The sequence below is a fragment of the Gouania willdenowi genome, chromosome 5, assembly GCF_900634775.1.
Source record: "Gouania willdenowi chromosome 5, fGouWil2.1, whole genome shotgun sequence".
NCBI classification, from domain to species: domain Eukaryota; kingdom Metazoa; phylum Chordata; class Actinopteri; order Blenniiformes; family Gobiesocidae; genus Gouania; species Gouania willdenowi.
The window spans coordinates 33,051,770-33,076,506 of NC_041048.1; the positions used below are offsets into that span (position 1 = coordinate 33,051,770).

The window sequence follows — 24,737 nt, forward strand, 5'->3', positions numbered from 1 at the left end:
TTTATTTGCTCGTTTTAATGCATTTTTGCTCCTTTACTCCCATTTCTGCCACTTAATCAAACATTCTTTTTCCACTTATAAACCCTTTCCACCACTTTTCCAATCTAATATCTCATATGTTGACCCAGTGTTGTCACTTTTAACCTCTTTTCACCATATGTCATGCTTATTTTTTAACCACATTCATGACTTGTCATTACCATTATTTGCCAGTTTAAACTAATTGTTCCAATAGTGACACTTTGAACCCTTTTTACCACTCTGGTTTTGGCCCACTCTAATTGAAACTTGCAACTAATTTCTGTGGTTTTTAAAATCCCATTTCACCAGCTTTTCCACCATTTTTTGTCATTTTTAACCCGTTTTATTTCTGATTAAAACAAGGATTTATACCTTTAAGATGACTATACTATGGCCTAAATAATAATAAGCTTCCTGGATAACAGTGGATATTATCACAGATTCATAGTCAATGGGCCATCATTTTGCTGACTTTATGGATGGGCCCCAAAAAACTCTCCCTTCTATTCCCCCATATAGATGGCCCTGTCTCCACATGACTGATCTTCAATGTTCATGTCAAGGTACAGTGAGGGTCCACGGTCTCTGGAGCCTTTATTTTGGGGGTCACAGACTGAAAAGGTTGAGAACCCCTCTACTAAGCTATGGTTAATATGTAATTATGTACTTTTATTGCATACAAATATAGAATCAGTGTTGACAGTGAGAATAAGCGATGTGAATGCTGTCAGTCGTGGGGCTGTTGTTGTCTAATTTCTACTGAGAGTTAAAGCCCTGCTTTGTAATGCAATCTATTGGAAAAAGGCCTGAGAGGCTGTCTTCTTCATACCTGCCTTACCTGCAACCTCCTTCACTTGACTGAGTACTTCACCACAAAAAGGACTCATTGTTAAATTATTTGACTCGTGGCCATTATATGAATTATTGCCTGTACATAGAATTTGAAAAGGTGCAAACACTATGAGTAATGGCATTGAAGTCTTTTGTTTTCCTGTTTCCTTCCCGCGCAAGCAGTTCTGTTCTTGTGTGCGACCAGTAACCTTAATTTACTGTGTAAAGATGGTTACATTTTTTAGCTTTGTTCGTCAGAGACTTAAATATAGAATGCTTGTTTACCGACTGTATAACGTTTAACCGTGAATTTCCAATTTAAGTGTATTATATGAACTCATTTCTTCCTATAAACGATGTCTTGTACAATGCTTTCAAAGTTATTGCTCGGTTTTAAAAAGAAAACGGAGGAAAAAAGTAGGGACAGTACAATAATCCACTCTTTATTTTATTCCAGGTTTTTGTTGTTTGTTTCTTTTGTTTTTTTTTTTTTCATTTCACTTTTAGCTGACGTGTTTGTTTCCCTTTGTGAAATGGTCACATTATTATGTTCCTGGTGTGGAAACGTACTCGGCATTTTTCAGCAGCTCACGACTCCTTGTCTTAGCTTCTAATGTTAAACTAATACATGTTTCTGGCATGTGCACGACGACTTTTGCGCTTATAGGCTAACCCGATCATTTCCCTCCGCTTCAAATAGAAATGTCTATTTATGAATTTTGCTTGTAGTTTTTCACAAATAAAATTGTTAAAGTTATCTATTTTCTGGCTCTTTAGTGTCTTCTATCGATTGTCCTCTGATTACACGTGTTTGTCGATGCTCACCGGGAGATAATGAGGAGTGTGTATGGATCGGAGAGACGAATGCTATTGATTGTGTGTGTGTGTGTGTGTGTTGGGGGCGGGAGAATTCTTGCTGATGGGCTGGCAGCAGCTTTAAATCATTGTTTTTCCCACGGGGCTTGTTTAGCTACTGTCCAGTGTAAATACTAAAGCTCTAAACTAGAGGAAGCTTCGTTCTCACTGATGACCTGCTAAAAACATCTGATATGTTTTATTTTATTCTTCCTTAAGTACGAAAAATCTGATTTAATGATCTGCAGTTTACACTACATTCACACTGCAGGTCTTAATCAGGGTTGGGGTCAATTGTAATCATGTAATTAATAATGAATTACAATCATGGCATGAGTGTAATTTAAAAAGTCTTGTAATTGAATTTGGATAATTTACTTTAATTGCCATAAAAATTCTATAAAAAATGTCAATTATAATTTAACGCAAAACTTGGGAAGCATGTTCTATGTACAGTTCTACACATAACAGTTATTGAAATATGTTTCATATTGATACAGACACAAAAAAGGCTCGGATGCACACACCAAAATTATTAAAACCTATATTTTATTTGATTAGGAAGCATAACAAAGTAACAAATGGATGGGAAAGACTTTAGATGATAGATTTTGTTTTTAGTATATTTTACAGCGGATTTAGGACGCATTATAAGAGATGCTAACACAAGAGGAAGGTTGACTTTATTAGGTTATATATTTCAGGCTCTGTAATTGCGATTACTTGTAATTGAACCATAGTAATTGAGAGCATAGTTATAATTGATTTCCTGAAGATAAAGAAATAATTGTCATTTAATTGTAATTAGAAAAATGCCTGTCACTGTAATTGTAACTGAAAATGGGTAATTGAAAACATAATTGTAACTGAAAAAGGTAATTGACCCCAACCCTGGTCTTGATGCGCAATTCGCATATTTTGAAAAAATCTGATTTTTTTTTTGTGTGATCTTTCATATTACAATACATATTATATTGGAGTATGAATGTAATGTGACCCGCATGTGCAGAAGAGGTCCTACGGTGACCCTTGACCCCACGGGCACATACGGGCTTAACAGAATTAAACATGGAGGCGTCCAGTGTAGGACTGTGTCTCACGCTGAGAAGTTTTCTTTCCAACAGAAGTCAGCACTTAGACTGAGGAAGAAGAGTTTTTCCACACGGCTTCTCCTGGGTCTCAGAATTATGATGTAGGAGTTGGATAGAAAGCAGCTCGGCTGTCCAGACCAGTGAGCGTGCACTGTAGCTGTTCCCATTCAACGTTCTTGAAGCTAAAATACAGCGCTTAAAGGCACTGCCATCTTGCAAATTTGACGTCATTTGGAGCCAGAGTCTGCACAGTAGAATGAAATAAATTCATTTATTTAATTGCAAAAAAAAAACATGCATTGTTGTCTTAAAAAGATTACACTTCATGTAGTGTTGACCTTTGACCGCATGTGCAGACAGACAATGTAAAAAATAAAAACCCTGTCAACATCTGACCAGCAACCCTAAAGCTTGACTCTGTCACATTCATCCAAACCAACACAACAGTGGATATGAGTAACTTTCAAAGACATGCAAAGATTTGTTTTGCAAGAATTTAGTTGAACAAATTTGAAAGATTTGATTTTTTTTTTTTTTTTTTATGTTGTGCTTTGAGAGTTACAGACATCTTGTTTTTGTCTGTAAAATGTATTGAAAAGAACATTCAAATTAGGGAGATTTTCTTTAACTGTTCAACCTAGTTTCTAAAATGGATTTTTAAGGACTTTGGCTTGTCTTGGTATTGACTTCTAAAAGACTTGGTCTCGGTGCATTTTGGTCTCTTGCAAGTCATGGTGTGGTTGTGAGTACAACACTATACCTAAAACCCATCTTCACACGGCCAGTGCAATAAGTCTAAACAGACAACAGGTTTTATATTAATAAAACGTCAATTCTACATTTAATAACACAGCCATTGTCAGCAGGGGGTCAGTTTGAAATGAGCAGAACATCATGACGAAAAGTTTACTATGAGCCTAATTGATGGTCAAATATTTGATCACATTTTGAATATCAAAATATTTATGTGAAATAAAATAAATAAAATACAAGCCTGTTTCAAATTTGACTAGCTTTCATTATCCTATTTTGTCTGAACAGCTCTGGATGCTGTTGAACCACTTAAAAAGAAGACTTGACACCATAAAACGGTGCAGCCTTAATAATTCTGAATTCAGTTCTTTAAAACAGGCATCGCAAAAACTGGAAATGACGATACATCTCGTGACATTTTTATACCCCATGATATATCGTCCCACATTTAATACACGTCTATGGCTGAAACAAAGCCCCCTCTTTAATCTCCACTAGTGTATCTTACATCTTGATCCTGTGCCAGGTCCCTTTTATTTAAATTGAAGGCTTGTTTTTTCTCTTCAGCAGAGTAAGCAATGCTATTACATGAGTGACATCATACCTGTTTCTCACAAGCTTTTTGCTCAACCTAGAACAGTTAACACACTCTTGTAAACAACACAGTCAAAGCAGAAGTTTCTGAGTCCCAGCAGCATATTTGATGTATTCCTCCCCCGTCTTACTCATAAAATGTAACACTGAAGCTTCAGGGGAACTAAAAGAAATTCTCACCTTAAGAAAAAAGTGTAGTATATAAAGAAAGAAAGAAAAACACTTACAGATTACTGCCCAAGTAACAAAGATAACACTGGGCTTAAGAGGCTGTTTGAGAGCCGTAAAGTAAAAGCTGTGATTAATGTGATGCATTAAAGGAAGGACATGATGGTAATAATAAAGAATTTATAATCCCATTCTAAACATTCCCCTGTTAAACATTGTAGCACATTGACAAAAAATGCAGACTACTGTAGAGATATTTAATAAAATGTATATAGACACATAAGGCAGCATCTTTACCACATAAAGAAGGTATATGGTTAGAGTCTTTGTGACGCTGGTTAGTCTTTAAAGTTTGCATGTTTTCTTCTACTTGGTTGATGATTTGTTTGGGACTTTTGTTTTTTTTCCTTCATTCAGTCTGAAAACATGGTGTGAGGTTAGCCTGGAACTGTAAACTGACTGCATGAGTGGACGTGTACGAGGCAACTCTGGATTGTAAAGTTGTCCAAGATCTTCTTTGCTGAGTTGAGTCTGAATGAGATAAGCAGGTATCGAGGATGATAGCATTGGTTTTCTGCTGCAGTTGGGAAGAGCCTGCTGGGTTAAAGTCTGTGGCTGACTTTATCAGAGGTGTGGACTCAAGTTACATGATTTGGACTCAAGTGACAAATTTGATGACTTTAGACTCAACTTCACATGATTACGAAAGACTTGCAACTCCAGATAGACTGGAAAACAAATGACTCAGGCTTGAGCCTATTGACTCGGGAAGACTTGACTTCCTTTCCTAACATGACAAAATATTTCGTACAATGTTAATATTAATAAACAAAAAGTTTGCTCAAACCCCTGTTGCGCAAACTAGACTTGATTGACAAGTCCACTTTTAAACAAACTGACAGCCAATCAGGAAGCAGCTGAAAACATCCAGCTGGGCTGAGACGTGTGCGCACTAGCAGAGAAAATTATTCCAAGAGTAATATTCTTTAGATTTAAAGATTATACCTTGATTGATAATTGATTTGAAAATATTATACCTGGTTCTACTTCCCAGTATGATTATTGTTTGTTTGGTTAACAGAGGAACTGTGAAGTGAACATTTTAAAATCTAAGATGATGCTGGATTGATTTGTTTTTAAAAGCATCATTCCAGATTATATCACTATCATTTGACAAATATGTACTTGTTCAAGTAATTAATTGTTTATATCAGTTGAATAAACTTATTCTCTATACAACACTAGTGTTAAAGGGACAGTCTGTGACTCTCAAATACCTCTGTCCTCCTCCCTCCCCGCTGTTCTCTTGCCCTGCCCCCAAATTTTCCAAAGTCCCTCCCTCAGAGGAGCTAACGTTAGCCAGACAGCAACATCACAGTAATATAACATGCTCTGTTAAAAGCATATTACTGCAGCGCTTCTCTCTCTCTGTGTGCAGACACCTCAGCAACAGCAGCAACAACTCATTGTCACTTACAGTAGCCCACACAGAGGCTGCTGAGCACAAGAACAACACATGCACTACAGAGTTCTAGTGTAACAATTACAAATCAAACATAATGTAAATCAAGCAGCAGTAATTACCTTTAAAGCAGAAAAGTCACCAATTCCATCTTCTACTCCTCCAGACACTGTAAAAAAGATGGAGCTACAGCCCCGGGAAAGGGGCGGGGACTGTGAGCAACAGCTGTCAGACAGCCCATTAAACACAATCCTGGCTCTGATTGGTTCTTTTTGCTCGGTCACGGTGCATTCTGGCAATCTGCCAAAGGCTGCAGGAGCAGCAGGGGGGACTCAATGAGCCAGTCATTGGAACACCACCTGAAGTCGGAGCTGCTCCTCTGTAAAGTCAGGGGAAAGTAATCTAATATTATAGCGGTCAGACATGTATTAGACATTCTGATGTGCTGCCGCTGAACTCAGTTAAATTCAGAGATTTGAATTTTCAGCTTGGAAATCTTTAGCCCTGAGTTGCCTTGAACCCATCATTACGTGTTTCTCAGTCAGCTTGATTCTTAATTGGCTACATTCTGTTCCATGTCACAAATCACGGTGTCATGAGTCGGGAGTCGTTGGCTTCCCCCACACGTGAAGAGTTTTGGTCGTAATAATTGATCAAGTCTAACAAGTTATTTCATGGCCCTTCTCAGAAAATAACATTGGAACAAATTTACACTTAACACACCTCAGACCATAAGAACATCTTTTAGGATAATAAATAATCTGGCATTTGCCGTCCTTGGTTGGGAAGGGGGACAATCTGAAAAAAAAGAAATTCTGCCCGATTGTCTTATGTATATATCTTTATTCATATCTTTGCGACTCCACAGCGGCATTTCGCCACTAAGTATTTTCCACACCTCGTTATCGTGAGTTTCCACAAACATCCACACACGCCCGCTCCTCCTCACTAAACCATGGTTTGATTTCTACATTAAATGTAGCACTCTCTCCGTCAGCAATTTGTTACCAGGCAGGAATCAAACTAGAGTCTACATCATGACTATGGTTGCCTGTTCACATCTGACCAAACATTGCAGACTTTCCATGGAAACAAACCTTGGCATGGGTAAAGTGAAATAAAGAAATATAATCACTATTCATATTTTCTGTAAACCTTCCTCTGTGTGTTGTTTAAACATTTTGATTGTGAGTTTTTAATCCTGACGTTCTGTTCTCATGTTGCTCTTATTCAGTTATTCCCGAAGCACAGAGCTGTTCTAATAGCTACAGTAGATGTGAAGTTGGTCAGTGGAAGGGTTTTTTTTTTTAGAAACCATGGAAACGAGTGATGGCGAACATGATGATGACTCCTTGGGCACATCGTTAGACATCTGCGGGCGAAAATTTTTAGACTCATGCTCAGCCAACCAGGGAGAAGCTATTCAAAGCTACATGGAGTGTCCCAGTGAAAGGGACCTACAGGCTGCTCATATTTTAAAACCTTTTCCAAATGATGTCTGATTGCATTTGTAAGCTTCCAAAATACAAAAAAGAACAATTCAGGAACAAAGTTTGCTGTGGTAAGAATATATATACAAAAAAAAAAAAAAAAAAAATGAATACTACACAGGCAATGAAGCAGATGGGGATCACTAGACCCAGAGGCGTAAAATTTGGGGGGGGGGGTATTCAAACCAAACTAATTTAACCACTCCAATATGTTTGTCCAAACATAAGTTCCAAAACGTGTAATAAAAATTGTCCTACGTTAATGTGTGATGTATTTGACAATCATTTAATGACAAAATACGTAACACATATGCTGCACCCCTTTCCAGCTGCACACTTGGTAGTTTCCATCCCCACACACAAAAGCATTTGCCCACCCACCCCTCCTCCGTTCATCCTCGTCCTCTGAAACAGTGCAGCTTCAGTGCACGTCGATGTTTAAAAACAAGTTACATATTACATATTCATCAAGAAAAGCTTGATGAGATAAGCAAAACAACAATCTGCCATCAATTTGTTTCATTTTCAAACAGACAGAAAACAAACTTTTGGAACATCTGTGTAATTCAGGGTTTTCGTGGTGCATTAAAAAGCATTAATAGTCATTTAATGAACTGTGCCAAAATCAAGGCCTTAATTGTTATTAAAAAGCATTACATTGGATTCAAACTGGCATTAAATCGGAATTTTTTGGAAAAGTACAACATTGCTGAACAAGTTTTACTCTATACATTAATTGAAAATACCATAATTATGGTCTAAAACATATTCAGCTGCATTTTTTTGGATAAAATGTAATGAATTTTTTTCTGAAAACTTTTGTTTTCTCCAATTCTCTTTCCTCTGTTTGATTAAATGTTTGCAAATTTTAAATTAAATATGTGCTGATTTTTTTCTGCATTTGTGGCATTATAATATAGTGTTTGGGCATTAATAATAAGATGGACTTAAAAAGTATTAAATTTGACTTGCTTCGGCCTTTATCAACCCTGTAATTATGTGATGTAGTTGTTGCAACAGAAGTGTGACAGAAGTGTGATTGAGTTCAGTAAGATTATTGTACCTACGTTTTTATTAAGATTTTATTACTTGTTCATGATTCTAAAATGCACCAGAATCCAGGAAATTGCATGCATTTTTATGGGAGAGGACCCCCAGACCCCACAGAGGGGAAACATTCTCGACCTCCCAATATTCAAACACATGTTTTTTATTTATTGGACTCTGGAATAAAAAGAAAATTAAAATTAGTTATTGACATGTTGGAAAATACACTAACAAAGAACCTTCTGTCTTGCCTGCTTCACATTGGAATATTTTTGACCCATTTAAAAAGCACAAGCACAGAGCTGATAAAGATCATCTGTCAGTGGTCATAAGGTTACAATTTTACACAAATTAGGTGCAGTGAATCCAGATCAGAGTTTCAGGTAAATTGCTCATCATTCTCTCCTCTTCTTCTTTGTCCTTGTCATCCTCTTCCTCTTCCTTAGCTGCTGATCTTCATTTAGCAGACAGCCCTGCCCTCAGGCTATGAACAAAGCCTGCAGGTTACAGTGCAGCCTCGTCCAACTCATTCCTTTGTGCACTTTGCTTTGACGTGTGATATAGTTTAGGAAGTGGAAGCTCAGGGTTTAGTGGTCCATGCTGGCATGTTCAGTCATCGAAGCATATGCTAAAGCCTTTTTCTAGACAGTGGAGTACCTTCTCTGCTCTCACTCAGTTGATTTAAGAGAAAAATCATCTTATTGGCTTTGGCTATGTAAAAAAAAAACTCCTACTCGCTGTAGAAGAAGAAAAAAAATGTTAAATTAGTTTTTTTCCCTTCAACCAACTGCGATGACTTTATCTTTCATGCAGAAGGACCTGCATTATTCATTTAAACTGCCTGCTTCTGTTTGACTACAGCAAAAAACTGCTTGCACAAGATTTACAAGAGTCGTACAAGACTATGAACACAGGGTCGTCAGCAGTAATTAAAAATGAATCAACTTAAAGCTGCTGGAGATGGTCATTTTTTATCAAATAAATACAGAGTAGGCCTCATAGATCAATAAATCAACGATCTTTTGCTAAAAAAAGATGTGAAACGTTGAAATGGACACTCAAAGGTGTGTTTGGATCTCCACTGCTTTATTGATAATGTCGGAAAGTTTTGCACATTGCATTGCGGAATGTGGAGTGCCGCGGACAGATGGAGTGAGGGGAATCACGGGGAATACTGGGATTGAACTATAACAAAAATATCATTCTAATCACTGTCATCCTCGTCTGGCAAAGAAACACAAGAAATCACGAGCAAATTCTGTTTATTTTATTGATTTATGAGGCCTGCGTTATGCCTTTATCTGATTAAAAATGATCGTCTCGAGCAGCTTTAATAAACTCATGAGTTAGCTTTAGTTATTACAGAAGCTGAGATTTACATAAAGTTCCTAACTTACTATCTTTCATGTTGAAGCTTAAATAGTGCTTATCAAAGTATTTTCCATTTCTGTCCATTTCACATTACAATTTGCTACTCGCCCATTGCAAGTCTGCATGTTAAGGATGTTTTATTATCTATGGATTATGATGCAGGAGGAAGATCCGGTCTCACACTGAAGCAGAGTTTATACGTAAAACCTCATCGTCCAAAAAAGAAATGACACCTGCCCCATTAATGCTAGTAATAGTACTATTCAATTTTAATTAGAAATGAATGGTAGTGTATACATGTAAATTGCCCTTTGACAACGGCTGTGTTCGAAATGGCACACCACACTATACACTACAAACTCAATGAGTACATGCATACATTGTCTTCTATATACTATAAGTACAAGAAACTGACCATGTAGAATATCAACATGTGGTCATTTGATCCATAAAACTTGCAAATCTCCGAAATGACGACATTTCGGAGATTTTCGGAGACCCGCCATTATGCGACTAAACAACCAAACCCCAAACCCACTTTTTTTCTGTTGAATACATATGTATTTTGGTATTAAGTAGTGCTGTTTATTGATCCTAGTCCCACTCTTCACATTTTAGTTAAAGTATTTTAATGTTGCATTTTTAGTTGTAAAATGTCAGAGTGACTGCCCACTCAGGGTTGAATGCCGGCTATTTCAAGTGAATTTTGCTTTTAGTTGAGACTGATTATCGTGACCATCGTGCGTCACCAACTTTCACTGCTGGCCCCGCCTCTCCTATAAAAGCTGAGAGGAGGGAGGAGGATTTCCTCCAATCACAGCCGTCAGTGAGCATTCATTCACAGTCCCAATGCAGATCTCCACTGCTCCGTGTGAAGCAGCCCGCTGCTGTGGTGATGTTTTTGACTCTGTGCTTCTATAAAGAGTTGATTCTGCACTAATAAGAGGGTTCATCAAGCCATGTGTGTATGTACAGACACATCATGTGTGTATTACTGTCTGTCTCTGTGTGTGCACGACCGTGCGTGTACGTCTTATCGCTATGTGTGTGAGGTGGTGGGATAGTAGTGCTGTTTGCCCCTGCGTGGTGTCTGTAAGGCAGTGTATGAGCTTCACGTTGTGATTGTGCATGCATGTGATAGTAGTGGCACATTTTAGCTGTGAACTCACTGTGCAGCGTTGACAGGTTTCCTGACTGTGCATGTCTTACTGCTACAGGAGAAACAATCAAGTCATTTTTTTGAATTTCCCTCCTAGTGGCAGGTCAGCAGAAAGCAGGGGTTTAGTTACTCTTTAAAAAACTAATGGAAGACAAGAAGAGATGCTTTTGTTTTGAAAAGGGGTTGTTTGATTTTTAGCTTGAAGCTGGTTTCAGGATGATTGTACATTCCGCTCTTAATGCATCATGGGACATTTGAGTATGACTAGTGTGCCCACCGTGCACACTTAAAAAAATGTCCCGATATACTGTATTATACATGGGTATTTTTCACATACCCAGTCTTTCTAAACTATCTAATGTGAACGTACTACATACTCATTTTGACGTCAGACTTGAAATGAGTAGTACGTTAGTCTGAGTAGTACGTTAGTATGAGTAATACGTTAATATGAGTAGTACGTTAGTCTGAGTAGTACGTTAGTATGAGTAATACGTTAATATGAGTAGTACGTTAGTCTGGGTAGTACGTTAGTATGAGTAGTACGTTAGTATGAGTAGTATGTTAGTCTGAGTAGTACGTTAGTCTGAGTAGTACGTTAGTCTGAGTAGTACGTTAGTCTGAGTAGTACGTTAGTATGAGTAGTACGTTAGTATGAGTAGTACGTTAGTCTGAGTAGTACGTTAGTCTGAGTAGTACGTTAGTCTGAGTAGTACGTTAGTATGAGTAGTACGTTAGTATGAGTAGTACGTTAGTCTGAGTAGTACGTTAGTATGAGTAGTACGTTAGTATGAGTAGTACTTTAGTATGAGTAGTACGTTAGTTTGACATTTGGAACACAGCCTATCAACATGATGCTGGGATTTCAAGAATCAAAGAATGGAGGCAGAACTCATGGTGTTTATAAAGTTAATTGTTTGGCACTTATAAAAATGAATAGTGGCATGATTTTCTTGGTAATATGACATGGTGAAATAAACTCTTGAATAATGGCTTCTGTTTAAAGTCAGCAGTGGACTGTAGTAGTAATCAACTTCCCATCATGATCATGTTCAAAGTGTCTTCTTACTTTTAATAGTTGGGATCTAGAATAAATCTTATTCCTGGGTCAATCGAACTGTTAAAAGTTAGAAATGAATTGATTTTAGTTTCACTAGATCATTAACAAGGTGGGAAATCAAGGCAAAAGAACAGAAATGGAATCATTTCAACGTGTTAAAATAAAGACAAACAATAAAAATGGTGGCTGCAGGGGCGCACGGTGTGGCAGGTGCTGTGCGCATGCTAATAAAGTGTTGCAAACCACTTTGGCATAGTTGGTCAGCAATATTATATATAATATTCCTGATGCTGATGAGACAACAATATAATCAAAGAAACAACAAGAACATCTGTTCGTTGTCAGAGCCAATATCTTATCTATTCCCAACTTCTTCACAATAGGAATGCTAAGACTTCTACAATTACGCACAAAGAAACTCAAACAAACTGGTCACAATGTTAATACTTGCGGACGACATTGAACTGAACCCTTGCCCACAACCCCTGGGTTCAAACTCAACACATCCTGGAAAAAAACCTCAGAAAATCACAGAAGGTGATCATCGCTCAACCAGCCCGGCTTACTCCACGCTCCTGGTTCCATCGACTGTGGCGGCCTGCATACCCTCTGTTACGGCCATGTTTTGTATATGGTATTTAGTTTTTGGAGTGAGTGCTCTGTCGTTGTGTGGATCTTTGTCTATGAGTTCTTTTGTCCAGTGTGAGTGAGTGCTGTGAGATGTGAGTGGATCTTTGTATTCTAGGTGGTGCTGCCTAATTGGAGGAGTCAAGCTGCAGTGATTGGTCCTCCACCTATAAAATGGCAGCCAGCAGCTGAGACCAGGGGGAATCTCTGACAGCAGCACACCTTGTTGTTCCAATGAACATTCTTTGTTGAGCATGGTTTCTTCTGTGACCTCAATACTTTGTTGGACTTTTGATGCTCTGTAAATCAGTTAAGAACCTCATAAACTGTGAGAACCTGTATCGCTGTTGATAATCATTTGTTTGGATACTGGGGACAAAACCCTCTTTAAATAATATTGTTGTGTGACCAACCTCCTAGATGGGTGCATAACACCCTCCGATGTGGGAGACGCTGCCGTTGTGGTGTTTGCTTCAGCGGAGCATGCGGTGCTGGGCCCTTGTCTCGTTGGGTGTCTTGGCTCGGGTGGCCTAGCTTGGGAGTGGAGTGTGGACAAGGAAACATCCATCCCAACTGGAAGTTCGGTGCGCCAGCGAGCTGTGGCATCGTGGGTGCCCACGGTGTAGCGGAGGACACAGCCCGTGACACAGTGGTCCACCAGCAGTGCAAACAACCAAGGGCAACAAAAATTCAAGAGGAGTACAGGTACTTCCAAACTGTAAATCATGCTAAAATATTCTGGGACCCCAAATGTAAATCACGGGGGATTCTCGGAGGTCATCTTAATAAAACAAGTCTGATATCAAAGAAAGATCAAGTCGAACACTTGCTCACAGACTCTAACTTGGATTATCTTGCTTTGAGTGAAATCTGGTTAAACTCTAATATACCAACGAATATGATCAATATTCCAGGATATTCTTGTTTTCGCAAGGACAGACAAATGGGTAAAGGAGGTGGTGTGCTCATATATGTTCGAAACGCACTTAAATGTAATGAAATTAAAGTTGATCTCTGTGAGATAGAATGTTTGGTATTAAACATTGTTTTATCACCTAGAATTAATTTTAGAATTCTAACTTTACACAATCCTCCATCTTTTAATGTATCTTTTTATAGAAACCTGGACAAACTGCTTAAAATGTTTAAATATGGTAGTGAAAACATTGTGCTTGGACATTTTGACATGAATTGGTTGGACAACATGTTAAAAAAAAAAAACTGAAAATAATAACCTCAAAATATGTTATAAGTGGCAACAAATTGCTGGGCCAACTAGACTAACATTGGTATTGAGAAAATTGACACAGAAGCAGTTACAATATTTTGTACAAGGTGCAAAAAATGAAATGGTAAAAGGTATTCAGAAAAATGATTTGCCTCAAATTGAAAATGATGTGTAATATTAACTGGAATCCAGTCTTACAAATGCAGAGCCTAAATGAGTGTTGCAATCTATTGACAACAATGTAACACAAGTAATTCAAAAATACACAAAGCCAATTAAATCTAGAATAAAATGACAGTCATTGCCCCGGATCACTAAAAATATGTCAACTAATGACACAGTGAGATCTTGCATTTTAAAAGTCAATCTTAAATAAACTAAATACTGACAATGAAATCTTCAGAAGCCTTAGGAACAAAGTGGTCAGTGAAATGAGAAAAGCTCAAACTGAGTACTTTATGCACCTGATGCAGAAGTCAGGGGGAAACAGCTCTTGTTTCCCCCTGACTCCAAAAAATAAAAAAAATAAAGGCCCCAAACAACTAAAGATTGATGGGGAGATATTTAATGATCCTGTAGATATTGCAAATGAATTTATCAAATATTTTGTGACCTCAGTTGAACAAATAACTGAAAGTTTTAAATCAGTAGGTGCTCAAACGGAACTGCATTTTCTATATAGCAAACTAATAAAATTAACATTAAACAAAAAAATCAACAAACTCAAACATTCCAAAGCCAATGATATATTTGGTTTAGACACTGACTTTTTAAAGAAACACAAAGATTCTCTAACAGGGCCCATAACTCACTTGGTAAATTTGTCCATCTCTAAAGGGGAATTCCCAAGAACATTTTGATTCACAAACTTAAAAAACAAAAATTTTCCCAGCAGGATCACAGTTGGTTTACATCTTATCTGGAGTTAAGAGTACAGAGTGTACAGATAAATGGCACAGGTTCAGCCCCTCTGGAATACAAGACAGGAATTCCTCAAGGCTCTATTTTGGGCCCCTTGCTGTTCTGCCTCTACATCTGCCAAACATCTGCAAATGGGTTCCTTTATGTCTTAGCTAAGACTCCAGAAAAGGCTGCAGAGCTAATAAACAAACAGTTGGACATTGTCTCCCAGTGGTTAGAGGAAAACTGCCTGTCTTTGAATCATTCAAAGACAGTTATGTGCTTTTCACTGCACAAAAAATCACTGGAGAACTTCCAGATACTGATAAACAAAAATCCAGTTGATAATGTTAATGTTAATAATGTAAAATTTAATGCGCATATAAAGAAAATATCAAAGACGATCAAGACCAACTTGAATTGCTTCCGTTTAATAAGACCTTGTTTATCTATGAATGCTGCTAAATTGCACTTCCACTCAATTATTCTCTCCCATTTTTCATACTGTATCACTGTGTGGGGACAAGCTACCCAGTCGGCTATGAAAAGTGTCACCTCTCTGTACAAACAGGCATTAAGAGTGATGAACAGAAAGCCCAGCCCATGAGGTGGCACGGTGCTACTGTACAATTTTAGAAAAACTATTTTTGATAGTTTTATTAAATATGCGTTCTTAAAATTTTATTTCAAAATGTGTGTATAATCTTTTGCCTGACATTGTATGTAAAATGGTAGAGAGATGTAGCCCCTGCGGTGTCACCACTAGAGGTGCTGCAAACGATGACTGTAAACCAGTCAAATGTAAAACCACTTTTGGTCAAAGCAGCTTCACAGTAAAGGGTCCACAGATCTGGAACAATACCTGCCAAACTGAAAACCCTCACAGATTTGAACCTGTTCAACAGCAAGGTAAAGCACTGGTTAAAGTTAAACCAAGCCTGCAATCACAAAAATCATTTTAAAAGTCTGTAAATTATTTATATTTTAGCATTTTCTATGTATCACTGTTTGCCTTTGTCTGTTTGATGTTGGGGACCAGGTCTGGCCCATGGATATGGCATCGGTTGCTATTTTTTTTCAAAAAATGTAACAATGCTCTCTGTTCTGTTCCTCCTAAATAAACTAATAATAATTAAATAAAGAAAAGAAGAAAAAAAACAGTTGTCCTTATTTCACTTTTGCAGCTCTACACGGAGCAGAAAGGAACCATTTATTTGTTGCCAATCCATCAAAACGACATTGACATCCATTTAGTGGGAATAAGCTGCTCTTTACAGAGCTCAGGAACTTGGGCTGAGGTTCATTCCTCAGACGTCTGTTTTATGACCACACAGAGGTCTGTGGTGGATCGCTATTGACAGGATTAGTATGAAAACATCTCCATCAGATGAGGTGACACGCCGCAGCTTTGGGGGAAGCTCTTATTGGTGGTTTGAGGAAAAAACTCACACTTGGACGCCAAGCATGAAGAGTGTTTACTAATGCATCGTGCACAATCTTGTCTGCTTCAAATGAAACCAGAGGGAAGACAGATTCTAAAACACTGCCAATCCACCCCTTCTGTCTGGCAAGATCAAATCTCCCCATAAAAGCACAATGATAAAGGATTTATGGAGGAGCAGCACCGTTACTCATAAAGTGGAACACTAAATCTCTGAACTTTAACTCTGTTTCCACAAGCTTGTCCGTAGGAGGACTTTTATCTTTTTCCAGGTGCTGGAAATCTTTTCCTTTTTTAATGCCAACACCCAAACAATAGACTGTTCTTTTTTATTTATATCCGTCAGGAATAATGGCCTCCAAATCACTCTTTTTACCTCTGCCAAGAGGTTATATTTTCATCAGCTTGTTTGTTTGTTTGTAGGATTATGCCAAAACTGCTTAATGGATTTTGACCAAATTTTAACCAAAGATAGACCTTATGTCATGGAAGATTCCATTAAAGTTTGGTGGAGATTTGCATCAATATACTCTTATTATTTTTGAAATTTCAAAAATGCACATCTTAATTTGGAATTGACCAATCTTTATGAAATTTGACTCAGTTATGTCAAGTTGGTTCCTCAATTACCCCACGGGGATTTCATCTGCGATCCAGATCCGATTTTGCATTGCATCGCAATTTTTCAAAAAAGTGGGGGTGCTCATACATTTGGACTTACTGTAGCCTTATTAATGGGGATAGACATTTCTTTCAAGCCTTTAAAGTATGAATGATCAGGGTGCTTGATCAGGATCACTGATATCTAGATAACTTTGGCACTTGTGGAGCTTTGCGCTCTCTGAAAGCTATCATTTCTTAATGGTTTCAAGGTGAAAACATCTTGATTTTGTTCATGATCAGTTACTTTGTTGATAAAAGATTTTACCCTATGTCTACGTGTATGTGTCCTAATTACTAATAAATCAAATCAAGTTGACTATAACTATAGTCTATAGCTATAACTATAACTAGTCTGCTTGTAATAAAATTGTATTGCACAAAATAATTGCTATTAAACATAGCTGTAATGTACACATATGGCTTAGCTTTACATTCAGGGTAATGAGATCAGACTACAGTTACAATGTCACAATTGGGGTTTATTTTAAAATGGAGAAGTGAATGTCATGAGGTGTGGTGTTCCTAATCAATCAAACAAATCAACACTTTGTGAGTATCAATGAGAGACAATGCAAAAAGCAGCTGTGTGAAGTAGAGCAGAAGGATGTTCAGAAGGATTTTTAACCTTATCCCCTCATTAGAAAAATGAGTTATGGATGCACGTATAATAACAAACATTTGACCACATCGGGGTTACAGTTTGTGTAAGGGATTAGGCCACATGTGTCAAACTCAAGGACTGAGGGCCAAATCCGGCCCTTTAGAGCGGCAAATTTAGTTGTAGATATCTCAGCTCCTCCAAGAACAGAAATTCAATAAAATCCACAATGTTTGCAGAGCTTAGTTTTCCTGTTCTTATATCACATGATGGAAGTAATTTTTAATCTCAAATTGTTGAAAGAACTACACATTTTTCCAAAATCTGATAATTTGTCCTCAAATTATTCCACGACATTTCCCTAAATTCCCAAAATCAGAGAAATTTAAGTGAGGATCCTGCAGGGACTGATATACTCACATACTTTACCATTTATATATTATTTATACCTGGAAGTGCAAACCAGTGCACATTAATGTTGAATTTGCTCCTTCCAAAAATCTGTGGTCCACTTTAGGTCAAACTGGTCTCTATTTGGCCGCTGAACTGAAATTAATTTGACACCCCTGGATAGGTATTTGATGGATAGAAAAAAAAGGGATTTTGTCCACTGGAAATCTGACATTTGGGATTCTGTTTGTTGGGTTTTTGTCAATAATTCTTGCCCTAACACACATTACTAATGAGTGTAAAGTGGTAATGACAGAAGAATGACAAAATGTCCAAAGCTCTTTGTCTCACGGTTGTGATTTGGTCTCTTTACAATGAGTCTTTCAGTGAAATCACAGTGTTGTGATTGACTGTGGCATTCCTCACTTGGACACTAAAGTTTGTTCCACATAAAGCCGCAAAGGTTCTCTCTATCTGAGAAGCAGGCCATCATTCATGCTGCAACTCATGAACTAGGGCTGACAGCTTGGCAGGGCTCCAGACTTGCGTTTCCATTTGGGAGCCGTCCAAACAAAACTCGAGAGCTCAGCCAAGCTCGTAATGAGCGATCCAGGGAACTGGAGTCGGACTAACGCGACCCTGGGCTTCAGGAGACACTTTTACCCCCTTCCTCTCACCCTGAAATCCCATCAGAGGAGAAGGAATTCAGTTGGAGGTGAAACCATTCCTGTAAAAAGTACTCAGAGAACATGATTAGGTTGGCCTAAAGCACATGCGTCAAAGTCAAGCCCAGGGGCCAAATTCTGCTTTTTTCACATGGCTGCAGTCATTCTAATTTTCAAATTGTTCAAAGAACTCAATCATCCTGAAATTGTTTCACAGATTTTCTGCAAATTGCATAACAATTGGTCACAAAATCAATTTTAAAAGAGAAAATCCTGCAGGGACTGATATCTGTCATTCTATAAGAAGGCCTTTATTTTGATTTCATGTATTTATTTATTCATTTTTATATATTCTATTGTACCAATGTTTTTTGATGTGCATGTTATGGAACCTTTTTTACTCTGTCTATGTTTGAAATCTTGTTTTCTCTGTGCACTCTGTAAACCACTTTCTAACCTTATAAGTGCTATATATATATATATCCTCCTTGGGCTTTTATTTTGACGCTCTTACTTTTACTTCCTGGTCACAGTCCTTATTCATGTCTTAAACAGTTACGCAAAAAGAAGAAAAGGAAACAAACAGAAACAAATTTCGACCTTTATTTTGAAATCTGTTATTTCGTTTTTGGTTTCGTGTAACACAAACGAAAAACGGAAGTTCTCCCGTTTTTTTTTTTTTTTTGGTTTGAAACAAAAAGATGAAAATGGTGCCGTTTGTCCATTTTTCTAGCAGTTAAATCCTGTCTGACAACGATTTATACTTTCATACCCAGACCGGCCCAAGTGGTTGTTCGACCAATCCCTGGGATGCGAGATTGGTCAAATTTGTACTGGATACCAAAAAACTTCTCAACTTTTCTGAGTGATTCTCTGGTAAAATGTGTCCAGATGTTTGACCAAATAATTTGGGGAAGCCTATACTGTGGTATGAGCTGTTTGGTCAGCCACTCAATGACCACCTCAGCGGTCTCCCTTTTGGTGGGGAACGCTACCACCCATCTAGTGAATGTGTCTACCACCACTAGTAAATACCTGTACCCATTCACCTTGTTTGTTTCACCCATGTTGGTGAAATCGATGACCACTTCCCTCCAGGGTGATCAGGCACTGGGAAACCTCCCATGCCGGTTTTCATCACAGCTTTTACATTAAAAACTTTACAGATTTCACAGTTGTGCACATAATATTTACAAATGTTACAAGGCCACCAGTGCTGTTGGATTATTTCTTAGATTCTTTTGACCGAATGGTGTTCTCTGTAGTGGGTTTCTTGGCACATAACACTGAGTAGATTAGCAGGGGCGGCAATTTGACCGTCATGAAACCTCCTCATTTATACTGGATTTTTTTGGCTCCTTTTTCCAACCACTTTTGTTTTTTGCTTTGAGCCGCTTTGTTCTGCAGATCAATGATTTCAGTCATTTCTTGATGCATCATGGGAGATTTTTCCTGTTCTAATTTTTCACTTTTCCTCTGGCCCCCCTGTATATTTGGTTGATATCTGGCAACCCTTTTAGCTGTAGTGTCCACATAGGCATTACCTCGTCCAGTAGACTTAGTACTGGTACTATGTCTTACGACTTTAATCACAGCTACCTCCCTAAGTTTCCTCACTGCCTCAGCTAACTTAATAAACAACTCATGATGTTTTACTGGCCTTTCTGTAGTGGTGGTGAATCCTGTTCTAAGCCAGCATCCCATGTCTATTAGAGCAGCGCGCATCACATAGGCTGAGTCAGTGCAAATGTTTAGTGTCTGTTCCTCAGGCAGTTCACAGGCTCTGATCACTGCCATTAACTCTGCGGATTGGGCTGACACCCCTTAGTTCGGAACCAAGCCGTCAATTGGTTTCCGGGTCCCAAACCCGTGTCAATTTTACATTTACAGTAGAATTAATTTGCCGACTAATTGTAAGACCTATAACCGCCTTAGTTTAGAACCAAGCCACCAATTCGGTTCCGGGCCTCTAACCCGTGTTAATTTTTGGTTCAGAACTAGTACACCGACTAGTTCTAGGACTTATAGCCCCCTTAGTTTCGGAACCAGGCCGCAGATTTGGTTCCGAACCTCTAACCCATGTTTATTTTAAGTTTTTGGACCGGTTCGCTGACCAGACCGGGGCTTTTAACCCACAAAAATCGAACAGTCATGTTACAGCCTCCAAACACGGAGTGTCGTACTCACTCTACGTATTCTAAAATGTCCGTTATCTTTAACCCAAACTTTGAAATTAATACAGTTGATCCAACTGAGTTATCCAGCCAGAGCAGATCATGCAGAGATTTAGAAAAAAGGCTTCTGCTTACCTTGTTGTTTGAGCTCAGATCCGGTCAGGCTGGAGTTTCTCCGTTGGTCGTGTTTCAACACTATAATCAGTGTGTTGCCTCATAAATGCATCTGAACGTCATGGCACCATATTGTTGGGATTTCCTTTACATGCGGCACCGGTCCAGTCCTGAAGGGTCTACACTGCCGACCGAAGCTGGAATCCCGCTCGGTTCTTTAATGCTTGAGGAAGACTTACACTTATAATGAAACTGAAGTTGAGGAATAGTTGAAGCTATTTATTACAATCACGTTTTACAGTGAGTATGAGACTATGCAGTACTGGCCATGGGTTCTTTCACGGTGCGTTCCGGAAGCCAAAAGAGTGCGAGGTCCTGGCTTCCCCTCGGCTTTGTCTTCTTCGCCCCCCCTTGTTTGCTGGGCCCCCTCCCGCCCCATAACCTCTGCATATACATGCATTTTCCCATAGACTTTAGCATGAAGCTATAGCTGACTTTTTGTATAGTGGTTTTTTTCTGTCTATGAAAATACTAATGTGTATTTGATGTGTTTCCTGAGTAAAGTCTCTAAGCGGATCTTCTGAATCTGAGTTTTCTTGGGACCTGTTGTCTATCTGCCCAGCTGTGGTAGTGGGGGCAGGATACTTGTGTTCAAGTAAATGAATAAAAATGAATACAATTAATTGATTGTATTTAAAAAAGATATAGGTGGTTTCAGTCAATGAAGCGAGATAAAGGCTCCTTCAAGCATTTTCCTCTCAGTTTTGTTTCATCTGAAAAGGGTATAGTGGTGTTAGTTTACTTTATACCTTTTTTGATGTGATTTTCTGATCCAAGGGCCACATTAACAGCATTCATGTCAGAATGATGACCAATCTGAGCATGTATAACAGGAATGAATAAAGGGTTTGTGTGTTTTGTTTAGTTGCATGTTTTTACTGGGATTTTTTTTTTGTCATTTTTGTGTTTTTGTTTTCATTTTGTCTATTATTGTGTTATTTATTCATTGTCATTTGGTGTATCTTTGGAGTAATTGTTTTGTGTATTTGCTGTCTTTTTTGTGTATTTTTCAGTAATGTATGTTTTTTGTGTATTTTTGTTGTTTATTTGGCATAATTTTCATTCATTTTGTATGTTTTTGGAGTCATTTTGTGCGTTATCTTTGGGGGCCACAAAATTATACCAAGGGTTGCATGTGGCCCCTGGGCCGCTATTGCCCATGTCTGCTTTAAGTGGGGTTCCTCCTCGTTGCTAATTTCTTACTCAAAGGGGGTATGCTACGAGTCAGAGAGAAGCTGTTTTACGACAGTTGATCACAACAAGCTAATTTAAGCCGTGTTTTCAGCCTTAGTACGTGCGCGTTCACATGAAAGGGGTGGAGATTGCAGTAACTGACCAATCAATGGAGAACCTGGCAGAGCGACCGTCTTTTCAATGGATGAACAGCTTATGATCTTAAACAAGTATAATGAATTTAAATCCATGATGACAGCGAAGAGCAACAGTGTTGGAGTTTTTCCACTCGCTCTGATGCACTTTATCACTTGGTCACGACCAGGTTTGGTGTTCAGCTTAAGTTTAAAATTATGAATAATTAAAATCCATAATTCAGACCTAAAACAACACTGTTACAGAAAAGGCAGGAATGAAAGAACCCAGGCAGGAAGCTGCTGGCACTGTTAATGTTATTTATGATATTAATCATTGGATGATAAATGGACAGCGCTCAGTTTCCTTTTATTGCAGCACACACATTTTTCTATTCAAGTAGACCTATTTATCACACACACTGACGTCACCCGTTCGCGCATACGAAGACAGGCTTCATAAGCTGACTATAGATCAGTCCGTCAGATATAAATAAATATCTTTCCTAAATGATGTCATCTCTAAATTAAAGGTTTGCATCGATATCTAAATATTCTCTCTCTTGTCAGCGTCACATCAGATCCACACAGTGACTTGTTCACACATCACCTTTTATTGGACAGCTCGCTTTCTAAGTGAACTGATTGGTCAGGAGTCGGGACTTTAGCACTCGCTCAGATCCTTGCCAGAACAAAACCTACTCCCGACCAGGCTTGTCGTTCAGCCTAAGTTAACATGGTGATTTAGCTCTGTAAGACGTTAGCCAGCTTCGTAGTCCAGCACACACTGATTAAATCCTGGAAGTGAGCACGATAAGAGGTAATCTTGCTACGTAACATAGGTCCTAAATGACACCACCATGTTCACGTCTCAAACAGGTTCTCCCCCCTCCGTGAGGACAACACACTCACCGGGGAACAAACTCTGATAATTGGCGACTCCATAGTGAGAAACGTGAAGCTAGCGAAGTCAGCGGGCATTGTGAGGTGCATCCCAGGGGCCAGAGCGGGCGACATAGAATCAAATCTAAAGTTGCTGGCAAAGAGTAATCGTAAGTTTGATAGGATAGTCCTCCATGTCGGCACTAATGACTCCCGACGTCGTCAGTCGGAAGCAACCAAAGTGAACATTGAATCAGTTTGTGCTTATGCTAAAACAATGTCGGACTCCGTAATTTTCTCTGGTCCCTTACCAAATCTGACCAGTGATGACATGTATAGCCGCATGTCATCATTTAACCGCTGGCTATCGAGGTGGTGTCCAGAAAACGAGGTGGGCTTCATTGATAATTGGAGATCCTTCTGGGGAAAACCGAACCTGATAGGAAGAGATGGAATCCACCCTACTTTGGAGGGAGCATCTCTACTATCAGAAAACATGGCACAGTCACTGTCTCTCTTCTTGCTTCTCTCGACGAGGTCAGTCGCACTCTCTGTTTCTCCCTCCCTTCCGTCTTATCTCTCTCCCAGCTGCTGCTTTGTCAGGTCTTGTGAAACTAACAAGAGCCTCTCTCTGCAACTCATCCAAAACCGGAATAATGGAATTAATTAGTTGGTCTCTCAGTGCTATCGATCAGATTTTTTCGACGCAAAGAACCAGGGGTGGTGACCCCGCATGTCCAAGCGGGACGTTTGCGGCTGGATACACACTTGACCCTTGGAACAAGTGGCGAGTTGTGTGTCTGTCCATCCTTTCCGTGGAAGACGTGGAGGACATCTACATGATTGGAATAATGATAGTAGGCATGCTGCTGATCGGAGCTGGTGGCTTCCTAATCTATCGAAAAGTCCGTACTACGCTGGCGACTGTTTTGGAAAAGCTGCCAGTGATTTCTGAAGGATGTAGCAGGGCTCTGAACACTCAGACTCATGTGTTGATCGATATCAAAAGCAAGCAAGAGCTGCTTTTGGATCGTCTACGCGTTATGGATAACAACTGGGAGAAGTTGGAGGGCCGGCTTGGAAGTGGAAACTAGGCCATTCATTGGATTACAGCAGAGAGACCCAGGACAGAAGGCTATTGGAAATTAACATAGCCTGTATCAAATCACATTGCTTATCTCCCTTTCAGCTCCCCAGCTAGCCAAGGCTAAAGCCAAGGTTGTCTCAACTCTTATCACCAGGAAGTTTCTGCAGACGGCGGCTCTTACCCCCACTCCCTCCCCCCGCTCCTTCCCTACATTCCTCCTGGAACTGTTGATGCTGAACTTTTCCACACGTCATCTGGTTGTCAGTAACGCAGCTACAGGTCTTCAACTTCAAATGCCTCGTCGGCCATCTTTCCCCACCTCCCAACCGCAGCTGCATGGAGGCGTGGTTGCAGCGCCGACTGGCAGCACGCCCATGTCCCCAAACGGCTGGACTCCTGTTGTTCTTCCCACCTGACCCCCTCCCCCAGCCAACCTCCCACCCAACCCTTCCTACATGCCTTGTCTCGAGTTGTTTGACTGTGTCATGCTTACATTTATGTTTGCAGAGGCGGTTTTTTTTCCTGGTTTCACACTGCTTTCTCTGTTTAGGGAAATCAGTTTCAAACTGGCAGTTTTTTTTTCCCCTCACCCCTCCTCTCCTCCTGTTATTGATCCCTTTTTCACCTAAATATGTGGGCGCCGCAAATGGCTGCTCCGGTGTGTTGATGTGTCTCCTTTCACTGCAACTACCTAGTCAA

At 39.2% G+C, this 24,737-nt stretch overlaps 1 protein-coding gene across 2 annotated transcripts in view; it reads left to right on the plus strand.

Annotated features, from left to right (window-relative positions):
• LOC114464078 (hydroperoxide isomerase ALOXE3-like) overlaps positions 1-24,737 on the plus strand; it is a 1,091,527-nt gene that overhangs the window by 977,053 nt on the left and 89,737 nt on the right. The gene's annotated exons all lie outside the window — the stretch shown is intronic.